This window comes from Lactuca saligna, chromosome 8 (assembly GCF_052625555.1).
Source record: "Lactuca saligna cultivar CGN05327 chromosome 8, ASM5262555v1, whole genome shotgun sequence".
Lineage (NCBI taxonomy): Eukaryota > Viridiplantae > Streptophyta > Magnoliopsida > Asterales > Asteraceae > Lactuca > Lactuca saligna.
In genome coordinates, this window is record NC_136424.1 from 45,945,523 (window position 1) to 45,970,161 (window position 24,639).

Here is a 24,639-nt window from a genome sequence, read left to right on the forward strand (position 1 = left end):
TATAATTGGTAAAAAAAAAATGCTATCGGTACCGTACCAAGTATACTTGGTACCAATTTATTTGGCTACCAACAAGTTTGCTTGGTACAAATTGGTAATGGTATATACCAACTTCTTTTAATTTTCTATTGTAAGATTTAAAAATAAGCAACGACATCGGGATTTTGATGTGTAGTATAGAAATTAGTTATGTAGTTCTTTTAGTTTACAAAAAAAATCTACTGAAGTAACGCTAAATTAACATTTTAATATTGTGCTTTAACGTGGAAAAGACTATTGACTAATACGACCAAATGAATAATATAATGTTATTAAAACTGTAAACATTAAATACAATTAACAGTTGATATATATATATATATATATATATATATATATATATATATATATATATATATATATATATATATATATATCAAATGAATTGTTTGGTACGGTATTATAATGGTATTCCAATTTTTGTACAATTACCGTACCAACAATGATCAATTGGTACGGTAATGGTATAGCGGTGGAAAAGTTAGAATCTCTTATATTCCTCATTACTAGAATTCTTGAATTCTAATCAGAATATTAGATTGTTAAAACTTAAAAGAATGTTTGCAAATTTGGAATTGTAATTGCTTTTTATTTTTATAGGAATATCTTTTATTTCTTCAAATAATGTTTATGTTCTTGGTAGCATTCATAAATTTATATTTTTAACTTTTATATTATTTCCAGAATGATTCTTACAGAACATTTTATTGTAAATAACAATAATAAACTTGTTTCCTAAAAGTTTGAAATTCATTATTTGGTTTCCTTAAATAAATATACACAAAATATCTAAATTACCTTTAGGATATCTTGAAATTTGAATTCTTAAAAAAATAATAATAAATTTAAATATATTTTTTCACGAATGATTCTATTTTTTTCATTGATCCAATGACTCTGATTTAGTTATACAGTTATACAATAGATGTAGTTACAAAACGATGCATCAAATTCATATGTATGTTCAAAAAACAATTTGACAAACTTTTTTTTTTTTGAAATGTGCATATATGCACATTTGAATGTTTATATATGTGCATCTATAAATATTTAGTGTTGTTATTCAAAATTTTTCTAAACCAACACACCAATGTTACTCTAATACTAACGTCTAAGATAATTACAACTCGAAAACGTCAAAAAGCACAGAAAACATAAATGTACATGCATGCACATCTAACGTATATTTACATTTCCAAAAAAATGTCAAATCTATTATTGGAGCATGGATTTCATTATAGATGCCAACTTTAGGAGTGCAATAATTGTCTTCGTTTTGAAAATGATGAGTAGATTAGGAGGTTTCGGATTATCACAAATCATTTGATTCTCTCTCTCTCTCTCTGTATATATATATATATATATATATATATATATATATATATATATATATATATATATATATATATATATATATATATATATATATATATATATATATATATATATATATAGTCGTTGGAAACAGAAAAAAAAAACTACATTGACCAATTAAGAAAGCAGAGAATGAGCACGAGGGAGGAACGATTAGTTCCTACACCACACCACATACTATATGAATTGTTTGGTGTTCCTGTGTGCGATTCCAGCCTCCGAATGTTATAGGTATAAGTAATCCGTGCAGCCAAAGTCAAAATATTTTATTTTTATAACTCATTAACCTTTAAATTAATATATGTATTTTTTTCAACGAGCCATATGGTAACAAAAATGATTATATAGGACTACAAATAAAATAGGTAAAAGTTCTTCAACTAAATAACATACTAAAAATAGTAGAAGAAACCTGGGTAAATGACATTTCAAATATTATACTAAACATGGGTAAAGGACATTTCTTGTTACAAGTTTGAAAATATTTTAAAACCACACATATGTGGTCACTAAACCTTGGTAAATGGCATTTTTTGTTCCAAAATATCGAATTTGTCTATTTAGATCCTTGTTCTAAAATTTGTTCAAACTTTTTACACCTTATAATTCATAAAATTTAGTTTTATTGAACTTTATTATATTTTGGGTTAACACATTGTAAAGAGAAGATTACATATCCAGTATATTTGATTTAATACTTTTTGTTTTGTATAAGGAATGTCTTTAAAAGTGAAATATTTAGTTTAAATTATATTATTGTAATAAGTTATGACCTATTAGACCAGATGTAGGCTGTTACGCAAAACTAGTCGGAAGGTTGTAGCTTGAATTTAAAAGATATAGCTTTTATTTGTATATGAGTGTTCGAAAAAAATAGATGAAAGTTTTTAAAACATATAAAATTACATAAAATGATTTATCTAAAATGTGTCATTGATTTTGAAAAATGGTAATTAAGTCAATGTGTATAATTATAAAAGAGTTTTTTTTTGTTAAATGTTGCTTGAAGAAGTTTTTTGGATTTGAAGCTTTTCGTTTTAGCTAAAAGCCAAAAGCTCCTATTGTCGAACAAAGTTTTTTTTTGGTCGAGTTTTTCTTTAAAAATTAAAAGTTAGAAGCTTCGAAAATATGCATGTCGAACATGCCGTACTCTCCAACATTCCTAAAATGTTTGTTTGAGTGGATCAGTTTGATTTGAACCAATGCAATCATATAATCAAATGAACCATAGATAATCAAGCATATATCCATGACAATAGTATAATCAACGGAGCCCTAGATAATTAAATAACAAAAAATTCAAAAACTTCAAATAAATAAAAGATAAATGAGAAACATATCATATGACATGTCATTAAAATAACACAAACCATATATAACAAGCCTCAAAACCATATATATGTTGGAATTGTTTGACTTGGTTTCATAATAACCACAACCACATAAAAGATAGGAGAGGATTTCGATTACAAGTAAAAAGTGATATATTTCATATTCCAGTTGATTTATGTATGTTCTTATGCCGCCTCAAGCGTCTGACGAAGACTTTTGATTTCTTTCCCGTTTATAGGTCATATTATACATCCTGGGGTGATGGAATAAAGGGGTGGTCAACTTAGACCCCTTAAATGTTTGGCCCTTACTTATTTGATTATTTAGATATTTGAAAACACAAAGAGCATAATATCCTAAGTTAATACTCTAAAGCAAAGGATTACCACTAACGGTGTCACTAGCCTTCAATTGTTTGAATTGCAAGATGTTATTAGTGTTCATGAGGTTTAATTGGGTTTGATGATTGTTGATTAATTACTTGTTCATAATATGAAAAAAAAGTATTTATAAATGGTTCTTAAATACACCTATATACAAATATTTCAAATAACTGTCACCTAATTATAGAAACGAAGGTTTAGACCACATTAGGTAAATTATGATTAGACTTGTAAGTTAAAAGTTCTAGTAAACTAGTTTGTATATTAGTAATAAATAGCAATATTACGTGGTTTATCCCACAAATGAAACGTTAAAATTAGATTCTTTCTATAATGACTTCTTTATGTAAGGAATAATTATCATTTATTACATATAACAAAGATCAATGATTAACTTAACCTAAAATTAAACTTAAATGAGTAAGGATTAAGTAGATATAAAATTTATAAATAAGGGATTTGAATAGGTCAATTCTAATATCAAGGACCATAAACATCACTCGGACATTCGAAGGACCATTTATGTAACTCAATCTAGTTTAAAAGAGCACGAGCCCTGTCGCTGTCAGTACACATTCTCTTTCTTAATTTCTCTCTCTCTCTCTCTCTCTCTCTCTCTCTCTCTCTCTCTCTCTCTCTCTCTCTCTCTCTCTCTCTCTCTCTCTCTCTCTCTCTCTCTCTCTCCTCATCGTATCTGCGTGTTTCTTGTGTGCTTGCGTGAGGGGGCTCAGCCATGGCGGACCAACCTGGTGGCGCAAAAATGGTGAATTCCGCCAAAGCCGCCACCGATTCATCATCGGACGAAGGTGGTATTGTTCACAAGATTGTTCTTGGGGTCAAATCCAGAGACAACAAGGAAATGAAGAAGTATCGTGGGGTCCGAATGAGGAAATCGGGCAAGTGGTGCTCTGAAATCCGTGACCCGTTTAAGAAAAAGCGGCTCTGGTTGGGTACCTATGACACCGCTGAGGAAGCTTTTGAAGCTTACACCAAAAAGAAAGAGAAGTTTAGACAAAAGGCCGAAAACCAGAAGGTGACACCAGTTTCCAAGGGAGTTCGCGAAGGAAAAAAGGTGGCGAAGCTTGATGACAACCCGACCCGGAAACAGTGCATGGGTGTTCGAAAGACTGAATCGGGTCGATGGAGTGCGAAAATTCGTGACCCAGTTAAGAAATCACATGTTTGGGTTGGTACATTTGATACCGAAGAAGAGGCTTCAGAAGCAATTGAAGCAAAGAAGGTGGAATTCGGGTCCTCCCGATCCATTGCCGAAAGCGGGTCATCTTTGAAGACCCCAAAGACTGAGACTTAATGCATGCATACTAGATGATCTTATTGATTAAACGATCAATACCTGTTATGAACTTGTGTATCAGCTTGTTCTAGCTTAATAGATGATACATGCGTATATTATAAGATCAAGCATTATGGAACATAGTTTTTGCTTTTATGCTTATACTTGTTGATCATAGCTATGCTTGGAAGTGTGGAAGATGATAATGTGAAACCCTTTTCCAGGAAGTGGTTATGGTAAATTCGCTTGTAGTTTTTTCTTGATTAATTTTCTGCACACCTTTTTTTTTTTAATAATGAAAATCTACTCAAAATCGTAATAAATAATGATCAACATATCAAGCATTTATTATTTTTGTTACAACTTTTTAAATATATTAAAAAAAGAAATTGATTCGTGCAATAATTTTTCTTCGTACAAAACAATTTATACTTTAAATTTTTTGTATTATACAATTATATAAAACATATATTGTTGTGTATGATAAAAAACTGTTATGTATAAATCATTTTCCATTAAAAATTAAAAAATTTATCTTTTTTTATTATCTATTTTATATATTTTATAAAATATGATAATATAATTTATATTGTTTAATCATTTCATATTTTGGAAAAAAAAACATTACTTAATAATACATGATTAACTTTGATGTAGAATTAGACATTTTCTTTACACACAACTGAAAATATTTTCTTAGGCTATGTTTTTCATTTCAAAGGAATTTATTTGTTTTCATATATTTCGTAGATATAGGATCTAATAATACATTATTAACATAATTAAGGAGATTGGAATATCATGATTTCATGTTACATCATATTAACATTCTATTAGTTGGATATATCGTGTTCAGTTATGTTCTATTCACCAAAGGGCTTCTAGCCCAGCCGTATCAGGTGGTGCCCTCTCTATTTAAGATCGAGAGTTCAAATTCCGTCGTAGACATAGGTGGAATCAGGTATTAGTTTATGAGTAGATTAGTATATTTGTATTTACCGGTTAAAAAAAAAAAGTTATGTTTTATTCCCACTATGAGAATATATGCTAGAAATGGGCTTGATAGAACTTATTAAAGCTTTGCATTTTTACTTGCTCTCTATCAATTACTGCAAATCATTAAAAAAAAAGGATTTTATGTTATATAATATTAACATTTTTACAAGTATTATGCTTACGATTGCAACTAGTGGTATGTAATTTTTACAAGTATTATGCTTACGATTGCAACTAGTGGTATGTAAATTGGTATGTTTTACAATTAGATATTTATGGTCATTAGTCACATTACTTCATCAAACATATTTCATTTTTGTTTTTCTTAGAGATCACGAGTTCTTTAGCTTTAATTACTTTCATCTTTCTAAAACTGTTATCACAATACTATACATATATCGATGTAATTCTTTTTTAATCAACTAGCTCCTAGTTACTAATATCTTTATAATATTCGTAAAAAAATCAAAAAATATAACATCATGAAATAGTGTTGTTTTTTGAGACGGTTCTACAACTACCTTATAAAATGTCCAAAACCACCTCATAAAAATTGTTTCTTAAAATAGATTTATTTTTTTATGCTATCCAAAACCGCCTTATAAAATATAGTTTCATAAAATACTTATGTTTTAATGTTGTTATTGAACAATCTTAGAAAATAATCCGTTTTTTAAAGTACAATATGAATGGCAACATAAAATACCATCAATCATTTGTTGATGCTGTTAGTCAACAACATTATAAAATGTAGAACCACCTTATAGATAAAAAAGACAAAAAAAAGGCTCTATTAAATATCACAATTCGCTTGCCATCAATGGCGGCAAAAAAACATACCAATAAACAAAAATGTATTACAAAATATTGCACCATTACACAAAAAAAACAATTAATTTATAGTTTATGTTTTAGTTATAATAAAACAAAAAAACATCCTAATGAATTCTTAGTGAGTTCTTTTCCAACTATCATTCACCATTTCAATCAATTGCGATATGATTTCTAAAACCATATCTTCAAGTTTATCAGGCAAAGCAAACATCATCCTTTTCCAAAACTGCAACAAACAAACAAATTATATAAATATATATACTACTATATAGAAAATTTTATATTTTAAATATATAAACACTTAGTTTATTTTGAAAATTGTTTTGAATGGTCTCAACAAACTCCCTTATGTGTTTAATCATTATATATCCACATTCCAAACTACATTTTTGTTTGTAGCACTACATTTAATTCAAAATTAAATATTTCAAACCACATATCAACGAAATGTTATTAATTATTTGTAAACATACTAATAATATTATCAATAATAATAATAAATAAACAATTAATACATACCAAAAACTCAAAGGTAGTTTTTGTGCAACGAATCAATCTCATACATCGCCAGGTATAAAGGTATATATAGCACATGCATTTAATTCTTTATTTAAAAATTTTGAAACTAGCCTTGATTTAAAATTTGATTCAAGTTTCACAACTCTCATCTTCATATAATCTTTCATCTCATCAAACTCGATATTCTACTGCTTCTACAATTTCAAAACAAAAAATGTTAAACATAATAACTAACTAACAAGTTATTCATATTTGTAATAAATTAAAATATAATACATTGGCTTCCAACCATAAATCTTCAAAATATTTATCTTTAACTTTACCTGGATCTTCATCTATTGGAAACCTTTGTTGAACATTCATACCAAACCAAGACATAAATTGGGTTGACATACCATAATTTGGGATATTATTCTCATTGAATTCAACATTATACTCTTTAGGACAATAATTTTTCTTGAATGCAGCAATACCGCGTTGACCTTCTTTTTTTTTTTTTCTTTTTATTGGTTGTACCTCATCCATTTTTATAACCTAACAACATTATACAAATTAAAAATAATTTTACCCATGATAAACACTAGAGCAACAAAAACCATATTCCAATACAATAGTATATTATAAGAAAACAAAAACATAATTCAATATAAAAGTTATAGATCTAATGAAATTGGTAGACTCCATATATGTGGGCCAAATATTACATTTATTAAACATAATATGACATCAGATGATCTTTTCTCATATTCTAAAGATAATACAGATTTCTAAAGTATAACGTAAAGTAATGACACTTTTTGACAAAAGGAAAAAAAATACTATATTGCAAAGAGAGTCACATGTTTATCTTATCTTATATTCTAAAGATTCCTCGTCATCTTCTCATATTCTTAAAGATTCCTAAAGTATAAAAAAAAACAAATCAATTTATATACATACCTTATACGACAAAGAAACTCGAACATGCCAACGTATTGAAACCGAAGCTTGCGGAGCGATTTAGGCATCGAGGACGGCTGAAATAGAGGTCGCGAGGCGATGTGAATGTTGTCTGATGTAGCGTCGACTATGGATGTTTTACAGAAAGAATGGTTTACGAATTCGGCTATGGACCAGCTGGCGCGGAATGAAAATATTAGAAATCTAAAATGAAAATTTTAGAGGGAAAGAGATGATTTGGGGCGGTTTTAGGTTTTACTGAAGCAGTTTGTGTGGAATTTGGTGGCGGTCATGGAGGGTTTTATGAAGCGGATTTCTTTACCTAAATTAAGATGCTATTAATATATCTTTTGATGCTATTAAGTTATTATTTAAGATGGTTTTATTATTATTTGAGACGGTTTCTGGACCTAAATTAAGATGCTATTAATTGATCTTTTGATCCTATTTTATAAAAAAAAAAAACATCAAAAAATCCTTATTTAATGATGCTTTTATATGAAGTAGCATTAAAAAAATCTTTTTTTGATGTTATTTGTCTTTAACCGCTTTAACAAAAGCTTCTAGAAATTTATCTGGTGTTTTTTTTAAAACGGTCCGTGAATTATTTAATGCTCTATACATTTAATGAGATAGTTTTTACCATCTATACATTTAATGAGATAGTTTTTACCATCAACCGTCTCAAAAATAAAGAATGGTTCGCATTATTAAATCACTTGTGTAGCAGTGTTACAATTGTAACTAGTGGTATGTTTTACAATTAGATATTTATGGTCATTTGTCATAATACTTCATCAAACATATTTCATTTTTGTTTTTCTTAGAGATCACTAGCTTTAATCACTTTCTTGTTTAGTTTTAATCACTTTCTTCTTTCTAAAACTGTTACCACAATAATATACATATATCTACATGATTATTTTGTAAACAACTAGCTCCTAGTTACTAATATCTTTATAATATTTGTAGAGAAATTAAATATCCTTCTATCTTTTTATTTTGCTGTTTATCTTCCTATCGATATGAAATGATGATAAGTGTCATAAAATTAATAATATTTGAAAACATTTATCATCATTTTAAAATATTTGTCAGCAATTCACGTAAGTAGGATGATAAAAAAGTGACATTTCAAGAAGAAAATTTGGATTCTTTAAATTGTTCAATGAGCACACAATAGTTTGAACCACTTTGGATTTTAGGTTGTGACAACCCAAAAAATTCTATCATGTATAGTTAAACACTTCATTAAAAGTCAAACTCATTGATGTTATCTGTTAACACAATTAGGAGTTTATTTGAGCGTTCTGAGCCTTGTACACTTAAAGTATAAGTGTCGGGGTTTATCTGCTGAATCTATAGCTCAAAGAACAAGTCTAAAACACCTTGACCAGGAGTTCACAACCACCACATGGGATTTTACGGCCATAAACTCCATGTGGGCCGTAAACTCCTCCTATATGGTGAAGTCTAGGCCATTTTGTTCATTCCTTTCCTCCTCTTGGCTGAAATCCTCTCAAGTATCATCCCGATCTTTAAATCTCGTAAGTTCCTTGTCCTAACTACTTAATATCTTACATAAACTAGTGATCTTACATGATTTCATCCGTGAAATCATTCCATTTGTATAGATCTTCAAGTTTCACCAAGAACACACTAGTGTTCTTGGCCAAAAACGACCATTCAAGCTCCTAGATCCTAAGTACTCTTGTTCTAACTCGTTGTACACTAGTGATCTTACATGATTTCATCCATGAAATCATTCCATTTATGTAGATCTTCAAGTTTCACCAAGAACACCAAGAACACACACTAGTGTTCTTGGCCAAAAACGACCATTCAAGCTCCTAGATCGTAAGTACTCTTGTTCTAACTCATTGTACACTAGGTTTAACATGTTTAGGCCTTAGAAAACATAAAGAAACACGAGATCAAAGTAGTTTACGGCCAAGACATGTTCTTGGGCCGTAAACCCCTATAAGTGGTGCAAATGGCACCCTAACAACTTACCAAGCCTTGGAATTTAGTATAGAATCATACACCATTGAACTATGGACTTCAAGAAACTAAATGGTACTTCATACCATGAGTTTACGGACGTAAACTCATGGGGAAGTGGTACCCAGGCCATAAACACATGTAAGGGTCATTCTTGGACCTTAAACTCACCTAGCCTCTTGTTTAAGCCTTGGAACTCTTAACCACTTATGACATAATAGCTTTAAGCCTCAATTGGAGACCCATTTCAGAGTTTACGGCCAGGAGTAAACTCCCCTAGGCCGTAAACTCCAACAAGTATGGTCCATTGACCATAAACTCAAATACAAAGCCTTATACTCCTTTGTTGCTAATCAATAGCCACCTAACACTTTGACCAAAATGTTTTCCACGCCTTAGAATGTTTATGGTCTTAGAGCACCGGTTATTCATCCGAATGTCATCTAAATATTAGTTATATATCATGTATACATATATAGACATAAAGTTCCATCAGTCAGTTCAGTACCTTTGGGTAGCAAAGGCACACTTTCGGTTATACACGTACATTAATAGTAACTATAATAGGTATAGTTATGAGATACTACTTACTATTCCAAGTACAAGTAATCACACATGAGTCAGTTCATTCATGACTCTATACTAATACATTACATACTATATGAAGAGATACGTTTACATAGATACGTTTACAGAGATACGCTTACATGAATACGTTTAGATAGACACGCTTACATGAATACGTTTACATGAATAAGTTTACATAGATACACTTACATGAATACGTTTACATAGATACGCTTACATGAATACGTGTACATTAAGACGTTTAATAGATACTATTACATAGAATCTATTACAAACGTTTCGGGACTTAACATTTGACACCCAAAGCTGTTAGCTACAGTAGGGAAAATGATCATCGACGGGGTGTCTACGGTTGTACTATTCGGCGAATTTCCACGCCGTGAATATCCTAGTACAAAAGGATACAATTTTAGTTATTATATTATTTTCCTTCCTTTATTTTGTGACACATTCACATGAACAACGAGGTAGGATATATTTGATATAGATAGACTATTTTCCTTATTACCTTTATATTGTGACTCATACGCATAGACGATGAGGTAGACTATAGTTTTATAATATTAGTTAAATAGGGAAAAACCGTCACATTTACAGTGATGCTTACTTACAAAACAGTCGGGTCTTAGTAAAAGGCTACTTTCAAAATAGTCGGGTTTTGGTAGAAGACTACTTTCAAAACAGTCGGGTCTTGGTAGAAGACTACTTTCAAAACAATTGGATCTTGGTAGAAGACTACATTTATACTAGTAGGAAATATGGGGTTTTCTAGGGTTGTTAAACGCTTATAATTACTTACAAACATGTTCATTGATACAAAATTTTCTTCAAACATTTACAAGTGTTTCCTTACAGTTTTACAAATCAAAGACACATTAATACTTATGAATTCACTAGCTTTATTGCTGATACTTGCTTTCAAAATAACTCGTATTCTCAGGTCACAAATAGACAGGTACGACGATCAGGATTTGTGAAGACGGAGCAGTCAAGACTCGTCTTTTATTTTGAACATTCATTATGTTGTTTTATACTATGAAAGAACACACATGTATTTAAAATTATACTATTAATGCAATGGATGATGTTGTTGCTTGTTTACTACTTTGCATTGTTGTGATACATTACATGACGTCGTCCGCCCCAGAACGTTTCCGCCGTTCTCGATTTTGGGGTGTGACATAGGTCAACAAAGAGATAGTGAATATATCATTTAATATAGGATTTGATTTTAGATGGATACGCGATTATATATTCAGTGAAGCTGACACATGTTATTAACCTGCTTATATATTATTGTTACGTATTCTCATGTATGTAGTAATTAAAGGTGGCACACTTATATTGATATAAGATCATCACCGTCTATTATAAATTGTATTAGGTTTATATTTTGTAAATAATATGTTGCAACTTCCTCTCCCTTAATGATTTTTTGTATGGAATCTGTAGCTATCTGAGAATTGTATGAGTATAATTATAGAAAGGTTGTTTGAGAAATATGTCTAATGTTTTCTTAAGATCAAACAAAATAAATAAATTGGCATAGAGCTAATCTATGTCATTATAACAATCATGTGTCATTGTTGTTGTATTTTGCTAGATCTTAGATTTTTTTGATGATAAACACCATTTATATGTTGAAGATCTTATAGTGCATTGGTAGATCAACAAATGAAAGCTTTATCTTTTGTAACTGAAGACCATGCTTTATGTGTTTTGTAAAGTGTATTATTTATGCTAGAATGGTATTTTTGACCATAGTGTATTTTTGTTATTTTACGAATATTTTGAGATGTCAACATTTTATCTTGTGAATATTGTTTGTAAATGTTGTGGTGATCGTCGAAAGTTATTGAAATTGAATTAGTCGATAAGTTTTGTGTTTTTGGAAAAAAGGTAAAATAGGAAAATTGGTTAAACCAATGACGTGATATCAATTGTACTCCGCGTACGGGATACTTGAAATATTTGTTTGAAATATTATTTTAAATTGTTTTCAAAAGAAAATTATAATTACAACCAGATCAATAAAACAATTTATGAAAAATATCACAAATAATCAAGTCCTTAATATTTAAAAGGATTTAAAATGTCAAGACATACGAGGGTTTAACAATATAATCATGATACAAATGTAATTATACATCTTACCTTAATATAATCCTTCTTCGAAATGTCTAAATGCTTAGATCATTATTTTGTTTTCAGGCCCCTTAATATATACACATGTTAAAAAATATAGATTAGGCTTGGAAGGACAAGTGAAGATTATCAAGGTTTGAAATTTTTAAGTTTAAGGAACTTTCGCATTTAATACATAATGTAAACCATGAAAGTCAAATACATTGCTAATCAACAACAATAACAAACTCTATTAGATAAGAATAACAATTTAAATAAAATGTAAATCATTATGCTTTTAAACTTGTTCATGATGTCATATCAAAGTACAAAACACATCCTCAAAAAGATGATGCTAATAAAATCTCAACAAAATGGTGGGGAATAGTTATCAAATCTCTTATGAATCGTACAAAGAGTAGCAAATCCCTTGTGAAAGTGATGACCATCTATAATGTCTTTCATAACACCAAATCACTAAAATTGGGTTCCTAGGTCATTAGTAGCCACAAAAATATCAACCCATCCTAAAGTGGATGCATATAATCATGATCTAAACACAATTCAAATTAGAAGGTTTGTCCTTATTTATTATTATGAAAATTATTTCATAAATGTACCATGTATTACATATATATGTTCATATAGTTTATGAATATAGTAAATTAAATCGGTAAAGTCAAGAATCAATCAAGTTTGAAATCTAAATGTAAATGATCATGATTGAGTAATAAAATCCAGTTTCAACTCATATTAGTCTAGATATATATATGTAGGTAATTGAAGCGACAACATCTATATCCACCGTGTATGGACATAATAAGTGAATTCCTTGATCAAAGATAAAGCAATCGTAGCCATACGTCATCACACCAATAGTTACTTTGTCTCACTATCAGAATCAAGCATTAACTGAATGAAGTATCGAACATTTGCTAAACTTCGATAGTAACTATGAGTGGATCTTTAATAATTAAGGCAAGGTCTCATTTACTTATGGGTATTGTAACTGAAATCATCAACCAGACTTTGCAAAATATTGGTATGGATTGATAATACCCAAAACCTCGAGGATCCCAGTGCAATTTGTGTACCAAAGTAAAATATAGAATCAAATATAATAAGACTTTATATAAGTTGTGATATTAAAGAGACTTTGATATAAAGGCAGTAAGATCCCGAGCATAGATTCTGTTCCTTCAACATCAAGAGAGATATCAAAGTACTTGTGTGGGTTCTCGTGAATTACAATCAAGTACTTATAGAGAAGTATCGAATGGTCTTTTTTAATCAGTATTGAAGGTAGTCTTTATTTTCAAACATGTTCACAGCTTAACATAATAGCAAAACAATGATCGAAAGTTCTTGAGTGATTAGTGTAATCAACATCAAGTAAGCTTTGGTGTGATTTTTCAATAACTTAAGATACATAAAAAAATGCTCAAACGGAAATCTCATTTCATGAAAAGTAAATAACTGGATCTTTTTTGGTAGAAATGACTTGGAATTATACAGCTTCACTTAGATCACACAAAAGAATAAAATGAGATTTTGAACATTACAAATGGTACATTGAAACATAAAAGTTTCATCCTTCAATTCTTTTGTAAAAATCTAGAACAAAAAATTGTTCACCGTCAGTTCATTAAAATGTGTTGTTTTGTAGGACTCACTGTCATCATGGTTAAAATGATTTCGAGATCATCAACATAGATTTTTGGCACATTTACATCCTAGTTGTTTCGAACTAGATATGTCTTGGGATATGCGTCATTGTGTGTGCGAAATATAATAATCATGAGATTAGAAGATGGACAACGAGTCTCTCAAAAACTTATGTTGACAATAAGCATGATCATAATTACAATTATTGAATAACCATAATCCCTAGTTGGTTCTGACCTGAAATGTCAAGGGTTGAACAAAAATCATGGTCTAATAATCCTATGTTTAGGTTTGTATATATGCAAGACGTCATCGGTTTCTAGGATTGGTTAAAAGAATCATAATATCTCTTCTATGAAATAATGACCAAATAGTTATCTATAAACTCCAAAAATAGTAAAGAAAGGTAGCTCGATGACTTCTATTAATATAGCCTTTTAGGAAGAAATTATTAAAAGAAGAAATTTCATTAAGGCTTCGAAAACAAAGAGTCTATGAATCTTAGTACAACATGATGCAACATGTTTTTAGTGACACTTAACTAGTCAATTGGTATCAAACAATACTAGACCTTATGAACTTTGTTAATGCATACATAAACAACAGATGTTAAAAGAAATTAAGATGCCCACGAGTTATAAGAATGACAAAATAAAATAAATTTCTTTTTGGGTTTTTGAAAAAGTTTTATAAAAGAAAAATCTTTTTGAAGTTTTCAGATTTTTGAACAAAAATAAAAAATAATGAATTTTTTTTGGAATATTTGATTTTTCAAGAAAAGATAGAAATAAAGAAAATATTTTTGTGATTTTTAATTTATGAATTGAAAGACAAAAACAAAATGAAAAAAAATCATTTTGGAATTCTTGATTTTGAATAACAAGACAAAAAGAAGTTACCAAAACTTCAATAGTAAACCAATCTTGCTAAATGATTTAGAGCACATGTAGAAATTGTAGAAAGTTGAAGCTCTGACTGTAAATAGTAATCTCTGAATGATCTAGTGCCACTTTGGAGGTGTTATAAATATTGAAGTCAGCAAAAACCTTGGATATCAAAGATAAAAATATTAGTTAGATTCTGGAACTTAAGAAACTTCCATCATTCCTAATCCATCTAAAATTCTCATGAAAGATTTTTCGTCAAGAGGTTTTGTGAAAATATCTGAAATTTGATCATTGATATTAACATAATGAACTTCGATATTGTCATCTTCAAAACGATCTTTGATGAAATGATATAAATAGAAATATGTTTCGTTCTTTAATGTTGAACTAGATTATGACATATGCGAATTGGAATTTGAGAGTTACAAAACAAAGGAATTTATTCATGTTGATCGCATAGTCACATAGTTGACTTTAAATCCAGATCAATTGCGAAGTACTAGCAGCATCAACAATATACCTAGCCTCTGCTGTAGATATTGATAGAATTGTTTGGAATTTGTGGCATAACAATGGAAAAGTTAGAATTTCTTAGATTCTTCATTGCTACAATTCTGGAATTCAAATGAGAATATTAGATTGTTAAAAAAATGTTTGCAAATTTAGAATTGTAATTACTTTTTATTTTTATCGGAATATCTTTTATTTCCTCAAATAATGTTTATGTTCTTCATAACATTCATGAATTTACATTTTTAACTTTTATATTATTCCCAGAATGATTCTTAAAGAAAATTTCATTTTATTGTAAATAACAATAATAAACTTGTTTCCTAAAAGTTTGAAATTCATTATTTTGTTTCTTTGAATAAATATACACAAAATATCTAAATTACCTTTAGGATATCTTGAAATTTGAATTCTTAAAAAAATAATAATAAATTTAAATATATTTTTTCACGAATGATTCTATTTTTTTCATTGATCTAATGACTATGATTTAGTTATACAGTTATATAATAGATATAGTTACAAAATGATGCATCTAATTCATATATATTCTAAAAAAAACGAGTTGACGAACTATTTTTTTTTTTGAAATATGCATATATGCACTTTTGAATGTTCATATATGTGCATCTATGAACATTTAGTGTTGCTATATAAAAATTTTCTAAACCAACACACCAATGTTACTCTAATACCAACGTCCAAGATAATCACAACTTGAAAACGTCAAAAAGCACAGAAAACATAAATGTACATGGATGCACATCTAACATATATTTACATTTCCAAAAAAAATGTAGAATCTTTTTTGGAGAATGGATTTCATTATAGATGCCAACTTTAGAAGTGGATGCATATACCATGATCTAAACGCAATTCAAATCAGAAGGTTTGTCCTTATTTGAAAAATTATTATGAAAATTATTTTATAAATGTACCATGTATTACATATATATTTTCATATAGTTTATGAATATAGTAAATTAAATCTGTAAACTCAAGAATCAATCAAGTTTGAAATCAGAATGTAAAAGATCATGATTGAGTAAATAATTTCCAGTTTCAGCTCATATTAGTCTGGATATATATATGTAGGTAACTAAAGCAACAACAACTATATCCGCCATGTATAGACATAATAAGTAAATTCCTTGATCAAAGATAAAGCAATCGTATCCATACGTCATTACACCAATAGTTACTTTGTCTCACAATCAAAATCAAACGTTAATTGAATGAAGTATCGAACATTTGCTAAACTTTGATAGTAACCATGAGTGAATCTTCAATAGTTAAGGCAAGGTCTCATTTACTTATTGGTATTGTAAGTGGAATCATCAACCAGACTTTGCAAAATATTGGTATGGATTGGTAATACCCAAAACCTCAAGGATCCCAGTGCAATTTGTGTACCAAAATAAAAATATAGAATCAAATATAATAAGACTTTATATAAGTCGAGATATCAAAGAGAATTTGATATAAAGGTTGTACGATCCCGAGCATAGATTCTCTTCCTTCAACATCAAGAGAGATATCAAAGTACTTGTGTGGGTTCTCATGAATTACAATCGAGTACTTATAGAGAAGAATCGAAAGGCCTCTTTTAATCAATATCGAAGGTAGGCTTTATTTTCAAACATGTTCACAGCTTAACTTAAGAGCAAAACAAAGTAAAATATAGAATCAATTATAATAAGACTTTATATAAGTCGATATATCAAAGAGAATTTGATATAAAGGTTGTACGATCCCGAGCATAGATTCTCTTCCAACATCAAGAGAGATATCAAAGTACTTGTGTGGGTTCTCATGAATTACAATCGAGTACTTATAGAGAAGAATCGAAAGGCCTCTTTTAATCAATATCGAAGGTAGGCTTTATTTGCAAACATGTTCACAGCTTAACATAAGAGCAAAACAATTATCGAAAGTTCTTAAGTGATTAGTGTAAGCAACATCAAGTAAGCTTTGGTGTATTTTTCAATAACTAAAGATATAGAAATAATGTTCAAACAGAAATCTTATTTCATGAAAAATAAAGAACTAGATCTTGTTTGGTAGAAATGACTTGGATTAGGCAATTTCATTAAGATAACCCAAAAGAATAAAATGAGATTTTGAACATTGCAAATGGTACATTGAAACATGAAAGTTTCATCCTACAATTCTTTTGTAAAAAACTAGAACAAAAAATTATTCACTGTCAGTTCATTAAAATGTGTTGTTTTGTAGGTCTCACTATCATCATGGTTAAAATGATTTCAAGATCACCAACACAGAGTTTTGGTACACCTACATCCTAGTTGTTTCGAACTAGAGATGTCTTGGGATATGCGTCATTATGTGTGCGAAGTATAACAATCATGAGATTAGAAGATAGGCAATGCGTCTCTCACAAACTTATGTTAACAATAAGCATGATCATAAAGGCAATTATTCAATAACCATAATTCCTAGTTTGTTATAGAACAAATGTCAAGGGTTGAACAAAAATCATGCTCTAATAATCCGTCAATTCATTTTGGTGTAGAAATGGAACCCTATGTTTAGGTTTGTATATACGTAAGACGTCATCGGTTTCCAGGATTGGTTAAAAGAATCATAGTATCTCTAGTAAGAAATAATGACAAAACAGTTATCTATAAACTCCAAAAATAGTGAAGAAAGATAGCTCGATGACTTCTATTAATATAGCCTTTTGGGAAGAAATTCTTTAAAAAAAAAAAAAAAAAGAAATTTCATTAAGGCTTCGCAAACAAAATGTATATGAACTTAGGACAACATGCTGCAACATGTATTTAGTGACACTTAACTAATCAACTGGTATCAAATAATGCCAGACCCTATGAACTTTGTTAGTGCATACATAAACAACAGATGTTAAAAGAAATTAAGATGCATACAAGTTATAACAATGACAAAATAAAATAAAATTCTTTTTGGTTTTTTGAAAAAAATTTATAAAAGAAAAATCCTTTTGAAGTTTTTGAATTTTTGAACTAAATTTAAAAATAAAGAAAATCTTTTTGCACTTTTTGATTTTTCAAGAAAAAACAAAAATACAGAAAATATTTTTGTGATTTTTGATTTTTGAATTGAAAGACAAAAATAAAACAAAAAAATATTTTTGGATTTCTTGATTTGTTAATAACAAGATAAAAAAAAATTACCAAAACTTCAATAGTAAACGAATCTTGCTAAATGATTTAGAGTAATTGTCGAAATTGAAGAAAGTTGAAGCTTTAACTGTGAACATTAATCTATAAATGGTCTAGTGCCACTTTGGAAGTGCTATAAGTATTGAAGTCAGCAAAAACCTTCAATATCAAAGATAAAAATATTCGTTATATTTTGGAACTTAAGAAACTTTCATCATTCCTAATCCATCTGAAATTTTCGTGAATGATTTTTCGTCACGAGGTTTTGTGAAAAAATTTGAAAGTTGATCGATGATATTAACAAAATGAACTTCGATATTATCATCTTCAACACGATCTTTAATGAAATGGTATCAAATTGCAATATGTTTCGTTCTTGAATGTTTAACTAGATTATGACATATGCGAATTGGACTTTGAGAGTTATAAAACAAAAGAATTTATTCATGTTGATCACATAGTCACATAGTTGACTTTAAATCCAAATCACTTGCGAAGTACTAGCAGCATCAACAATATAGGGGTGGAATTGGTACGATGTCAATTCATTTTTATCTAAACCGTGTATCGTACCAACTATAATTGATACAAAAAAAAAAATGCTACCGATACCATACCAAGTATACTTGGTGCCAATTTATTTGGCTACCAACAAGTTTGGTTTGTACAAATTGGTAATGGTATATACCAACTTCTTTTAATTTTCTATTGTAAGATTTAAAAATAAGCAACGACATCGGGATTTTGATGTGTAGTATAGAAATTAATTATGTAGTTCTTTTAGTTTACAAAAGAATTCTATTGAAGTAGCGTTAAAGTAATGTTTTAATATTGTGCTTTAACGTGGTAAAGACTATTGACTAATACGACCAAATGAATAATATAATGTTATTAAAACTATAAACATTAAATACAATTAACAGTTGATATATATATATATATATATATATATATATATATATATATATATATATATATATATATATATATATATATATATATCAAATGAATTGGTTGGTACGGTATTACTATAATATTCCAATTTTTGTACCATTACCGTACCAACAATAATCAATTTGTACAGTAACGGTATAGCGGTGGAAAAGTTAGAATTTCTTAGATTCCTCATTACTATAATTCTTGAATTCTAATGAGAATATTAGATTGTTAAAAGAATGTTTGCAAATTTGGAATTGTAATTGCTTTTTATTTTTATAGGAATATCTTTTATTTTTTTCAAATAATGTTTATGTTCTTGGTAGCATTCATAAATTTACATTTTTAACTTTTATATTATTTCCAGAAAGATTCTTACAGAAAATTTCATTTTATTGTAAATAACAATAATAAACTTGTTTCCTAAAAGTTTGAAATTCATTATTTGGTTTCCTTAAATAAATATACAAAAAATATCTAAATTACCTTTAGGATATCGTGAAATTTGAATTCTTAAAAAAATAATAATAAATTTAAATATATTTTTTCACGAATGATTCTATTTTTTTAATTGATCCAATAACTCTGATTTAATAATACAGTTATACAATAGATGTAGTTACAAAATGATGCATCTAATTCATATATGTGAACTTTTTTTTTTTGAAATGTGCATATATACACATTTGAATGTTCATATATGTGCATCTATTAACATTTAGTGTTGTTATTCAAAAATTTTCTAAACCAACACACCAATGTTACTCTAATACCAACATCTAAGATAATCACAACTTGAAAACATCAAAAAGCACAGAAAACATAAATGTACATGCATGCACATCTAACATATATTTACATTTCCAAAAAAAATGTCAAATCTATTATTGGAGCATGGATTTCATTATAGATGCCAACTTTAGGATTGCAATAATGGTCTTCGTTTTGAAAATGATGAGCACATTAGGAGTTTTCGGATTATCACAAATCATTTAATTCTCTTTCTCTCTCTCTCTCTCTCTCTCTCTCTCTATATATATATATATATATATATATATATATATATATATATATATATATATATATAGTCGTTGGAAACAGAAAAAAAAAAAACTACATTAACCAATCAAGAAAGGAGAGAATGAGCACGAGGGAGGAACGATTAGTTCCTACGCCACACCACATACTATATGAATTGTTTGGTGTTCCTGTATGCGATTCCAGTCTCCGAATGTTGTAGGTATAAGTAAACCATGCAGCCTAAGTCAAAATCTTTTATTTTTATAACTCATTAACCTTTAAATTAATATTTTTTTTCAACGAGTCATATGGTAACAAAAATGATTATATTGGACTACAAATAAAATAGGTAAAAGTTCTTCAACTAAATAACATACTAAAAATAGTAGAAGAAACCTAGGTAAATGACATTTCAAATATTATACTAAACATGGGTAAAAGGCATTTCTTGTTACAAGTTTGAAAATATTTTAAAGCCACACATATGTGGTCACTAAACCTTGGTAAATGACCTTTTTTGTTCCAAAATATCGAATTTGTCTATTTAGATCCTTGTTCTAAAATTTGTTGAAACTTTTACACCTTATAATTCATAAAATTTATTTTTATTGAACTTTATTATATTTTGGGTTAACACTGTGTAAGGAGAAGATTACATATCCAGTATATTTGATTTATTACTTTTTGTTTTGTATAAGGAATGTCTTTAAAAGCGAAATATTTAGTTTAAATTATATTATTGTAATAAGTTATGACCTATTAGACCAGATGTAGGCTGTTACGCAAAATAGTCGGAAGGTTGTAGCTTGAATTTAAAAGATGTAGCATTTATTTGTATATGAGTGTTCGAAAAAAATAGATGAAAGTTTTTAAAACATGTAAAATTACATAAAATTATTTATCTAAAATGCATCATTGATTTTGAAAAACGATAATTAAGTCAATGTGTATAATTATAAAAGACTTTTTTTGTTAAATGTTGCTTGAAGAAGTTTTTTTGGATTTGAAGCTTTTCGTTTTAGCTAAAAGCCAAAAGCTCCTATTGTCGAACAAAGTTTTTTTTTGGTCGAGTTTTTCTTTAAAAATTAAATGTTAGAAGTTTCGAAAATATGCATGTTGAACATGCCGTACTCCCCAACCTTCCTAGAGTGTTTGTTTGAGTAGATCAGTTTGATTTGATCTAGTGCAATCATATAATCAAATGAACCATAAATAATCAAGCATATATCCAAGACAATAGTATAATCAAATGAGCCCTGGATAATTAAATAACAAAAATTCAAAAACTTCAAATAAATAAAAGATAAATGAGAAACATACCATATGACATGTTATTAAAATAACACAGACCATATATAACAAGCCTCAAAACCATATATATGTTGGAATTGTTTGACTTGGTTTCATAATAACCACAACGACATAAAAGATAGGAGGGGATTTCGATTACCATTAAAAAGTGATATATTTCATATTCTAGTTGATTTAGGTATGTTCTTATGCCGCCTCAAGCGTCCGACGAAGACTTTTGATTTCTTTCCCGTTTATAGGTCATATTATACATCCTGGGGTGATGGAATAAAGGGGTGGTCACTTAGGCCCCTTAAATGTTTGACCATTACTTATTGGATTATTTAGAGATTTGAAAACACAAAGAGCATAATATCCTAAATGAATACTCTAAAGCAAAGGATTGCCATTGAAAGTGTCACTAGCCTTCAATTGTTTGAATTGCAAGATGTTATTAGTGTTCATGAGGTTTAATTGGGTTTGATGATTGTTTATTAATTACTTGTTTATAATATGAAAACAAGTATTTAAATGGTTCTTAAATATACCTATACACAAATATTTCAAATAAGTGTCACCTAATTATAGAAACGAAGGTTTAGACCACATTAGGTAAATTATGATTAGCCTTGTAAGTTACAAGTTCTAGTAAACTAGTTTGTATATTAGTAATAAATAGCAATATTATGTGGTTTATCCCACAAATGAAACGTTAAAATTAGATTCTTTTCTATAAGCGTATACGGTATGGGCAACGATAAGTGTTATTTTTGTTGATGTGGCACCTCATAACCTAGTCACAACAAGAGGAACACCACCCTTCTTCTTGTTAAGAGGATTGTTATGACATATCTTGTTGTGACGAGCACAAGATGCAACGGGAAGTTTAATTGGTTGTTGTTTTTATCAACCAATCAAATCATTTTCTTTCTTTCTCTCTCTACTTCTTAACATGTTATAATTGTTGGGTTTTGGTCATAAGACATCCTATGTGCTCATACAAACCCTAATGCTTGGATCTAGGTTTCTCTATTGTACATGCTTTGAACCCAAGACTATAAACCCTAGTTCTAGTATTCAAATAATCATATTAACATGAGAATAAGTTTATAGTGTTACCTTGATTGTTATGTAGCAATAACAATCCCAAATTTCCTTGTATTGACTTTGGAAGGCTTAGAGTCACAAGTGTCACTCCTCTAATGGCTCACAAACACCATAAGCAAATGGAGAAGGTATAAAGAGAGAGGTGAGAGGTTAGAATTCGTATCTAGGACCTCTTGGGAAGGAATACACGAATTCATGGCCCTAGGGGTGTTTATATAGGTGTAGAGATAGGGTTTCAGTCATTATCCTTATCTAGTTGATTATCCATTAAGCAACCAATAAGATAATCCTTGAATCCTTATGTCACAACTGTAAATTTTGAGCCATGTAACCTATGCATTCAACCTAATGTGAATCAAAAATTTCAATCAAATACAAGATACAAGTACTATAAGCAGTCATCAAACAATTGGAGACCCTAGAAGTTCTTGTTAAGTCCATTTAGGGCTAGGACTTCCTTATTGGATCCAAATGGACCAATAAGCTTCCAATTGGACTATCATGGGTTTAGGACCCTAATTGGGCTCTAATTGGACCCACATTCGTTTATTTCAATATTTTGGGCTAAGTAGAACCTAGAATGAAATAAAACACAAGTTTTGATCCATAATTTAACCTAACCTAGCTTAATAAAGCATAAAAATCACAATTTTATTTTATAAGTCCAATAAATACCCTAAACTACCTCTAATGTTGGGCTTAGGGGCAAAAGTCCAAATTTTTCCTCTTACCCTTCATATTCTCGGCCCAAGGCCCAAACACAAGGAGAGGTTGACTTTTAAGTGCTACCTCATTTTTACCCATGGGTTCTCCATGCAAAAATCACATTCATCCATGCAAGCATCACCTCAAAGTCTTTTCTTCCTTCTCTCTCTCTCTCTCCCTCTCCCTTCTTGTTTCGGCCGACCAACACACACACACATCTCACAAATTCTCTCAAAAATTCTCTCAAGAAACTCTCTCCTTCCCCCCCCCCCCCCCTCCAAAAATCTCGAAATTTAGGGACTTTCCAAGAGGATTTTGCAAGTAAATCATCATCTAAGGTAAGATTATGCATAGATCTATGGTTTAAATTCTTTTGTTATCAAAATCCTTTCCTAATCTATGCAAAAATCGTGATCTAGCATCCTAGAACATCTCAAAACTCGAGATCTTCATCAAAGGGAGCCAAGGCCAAAAACACTTCATTTTTCCTTCCATTTCCTTGCAAAAACCGAACCAACACCCCAAGGTGAGTTCATACCCCCTTGATTTCTGTTTTCACTTGTTTTTGGGGGGAGAATACAAGTCATGAGTGTAGATCTATAAGTGTTTGTATGCCTTGTATGATTTCCATGCTTATATGTATGCTTTTATGTGTTTTTATGTTGGATCTAGCCTCAAAACTCATCAAAACCGAGATATAACTTGTGCTACATGATTTTAACTTCAAATATATTTCTAAACACAAAGTGCTTCAAGAAAAATGGCTAAGTAGTTTAGTAATAATTTCTTTGGGTTAAAAACACAAATTTTGGGCCAAAAATGTGAAAAAATGCAAAAATAAGGGCCCAAATCGTCATTTCACAGATTCTGATGGATGAAGTGTGCCAAAACAGTTTTCATAAGTAAATTTCTGGAAATATACTCATTTAGGGGAC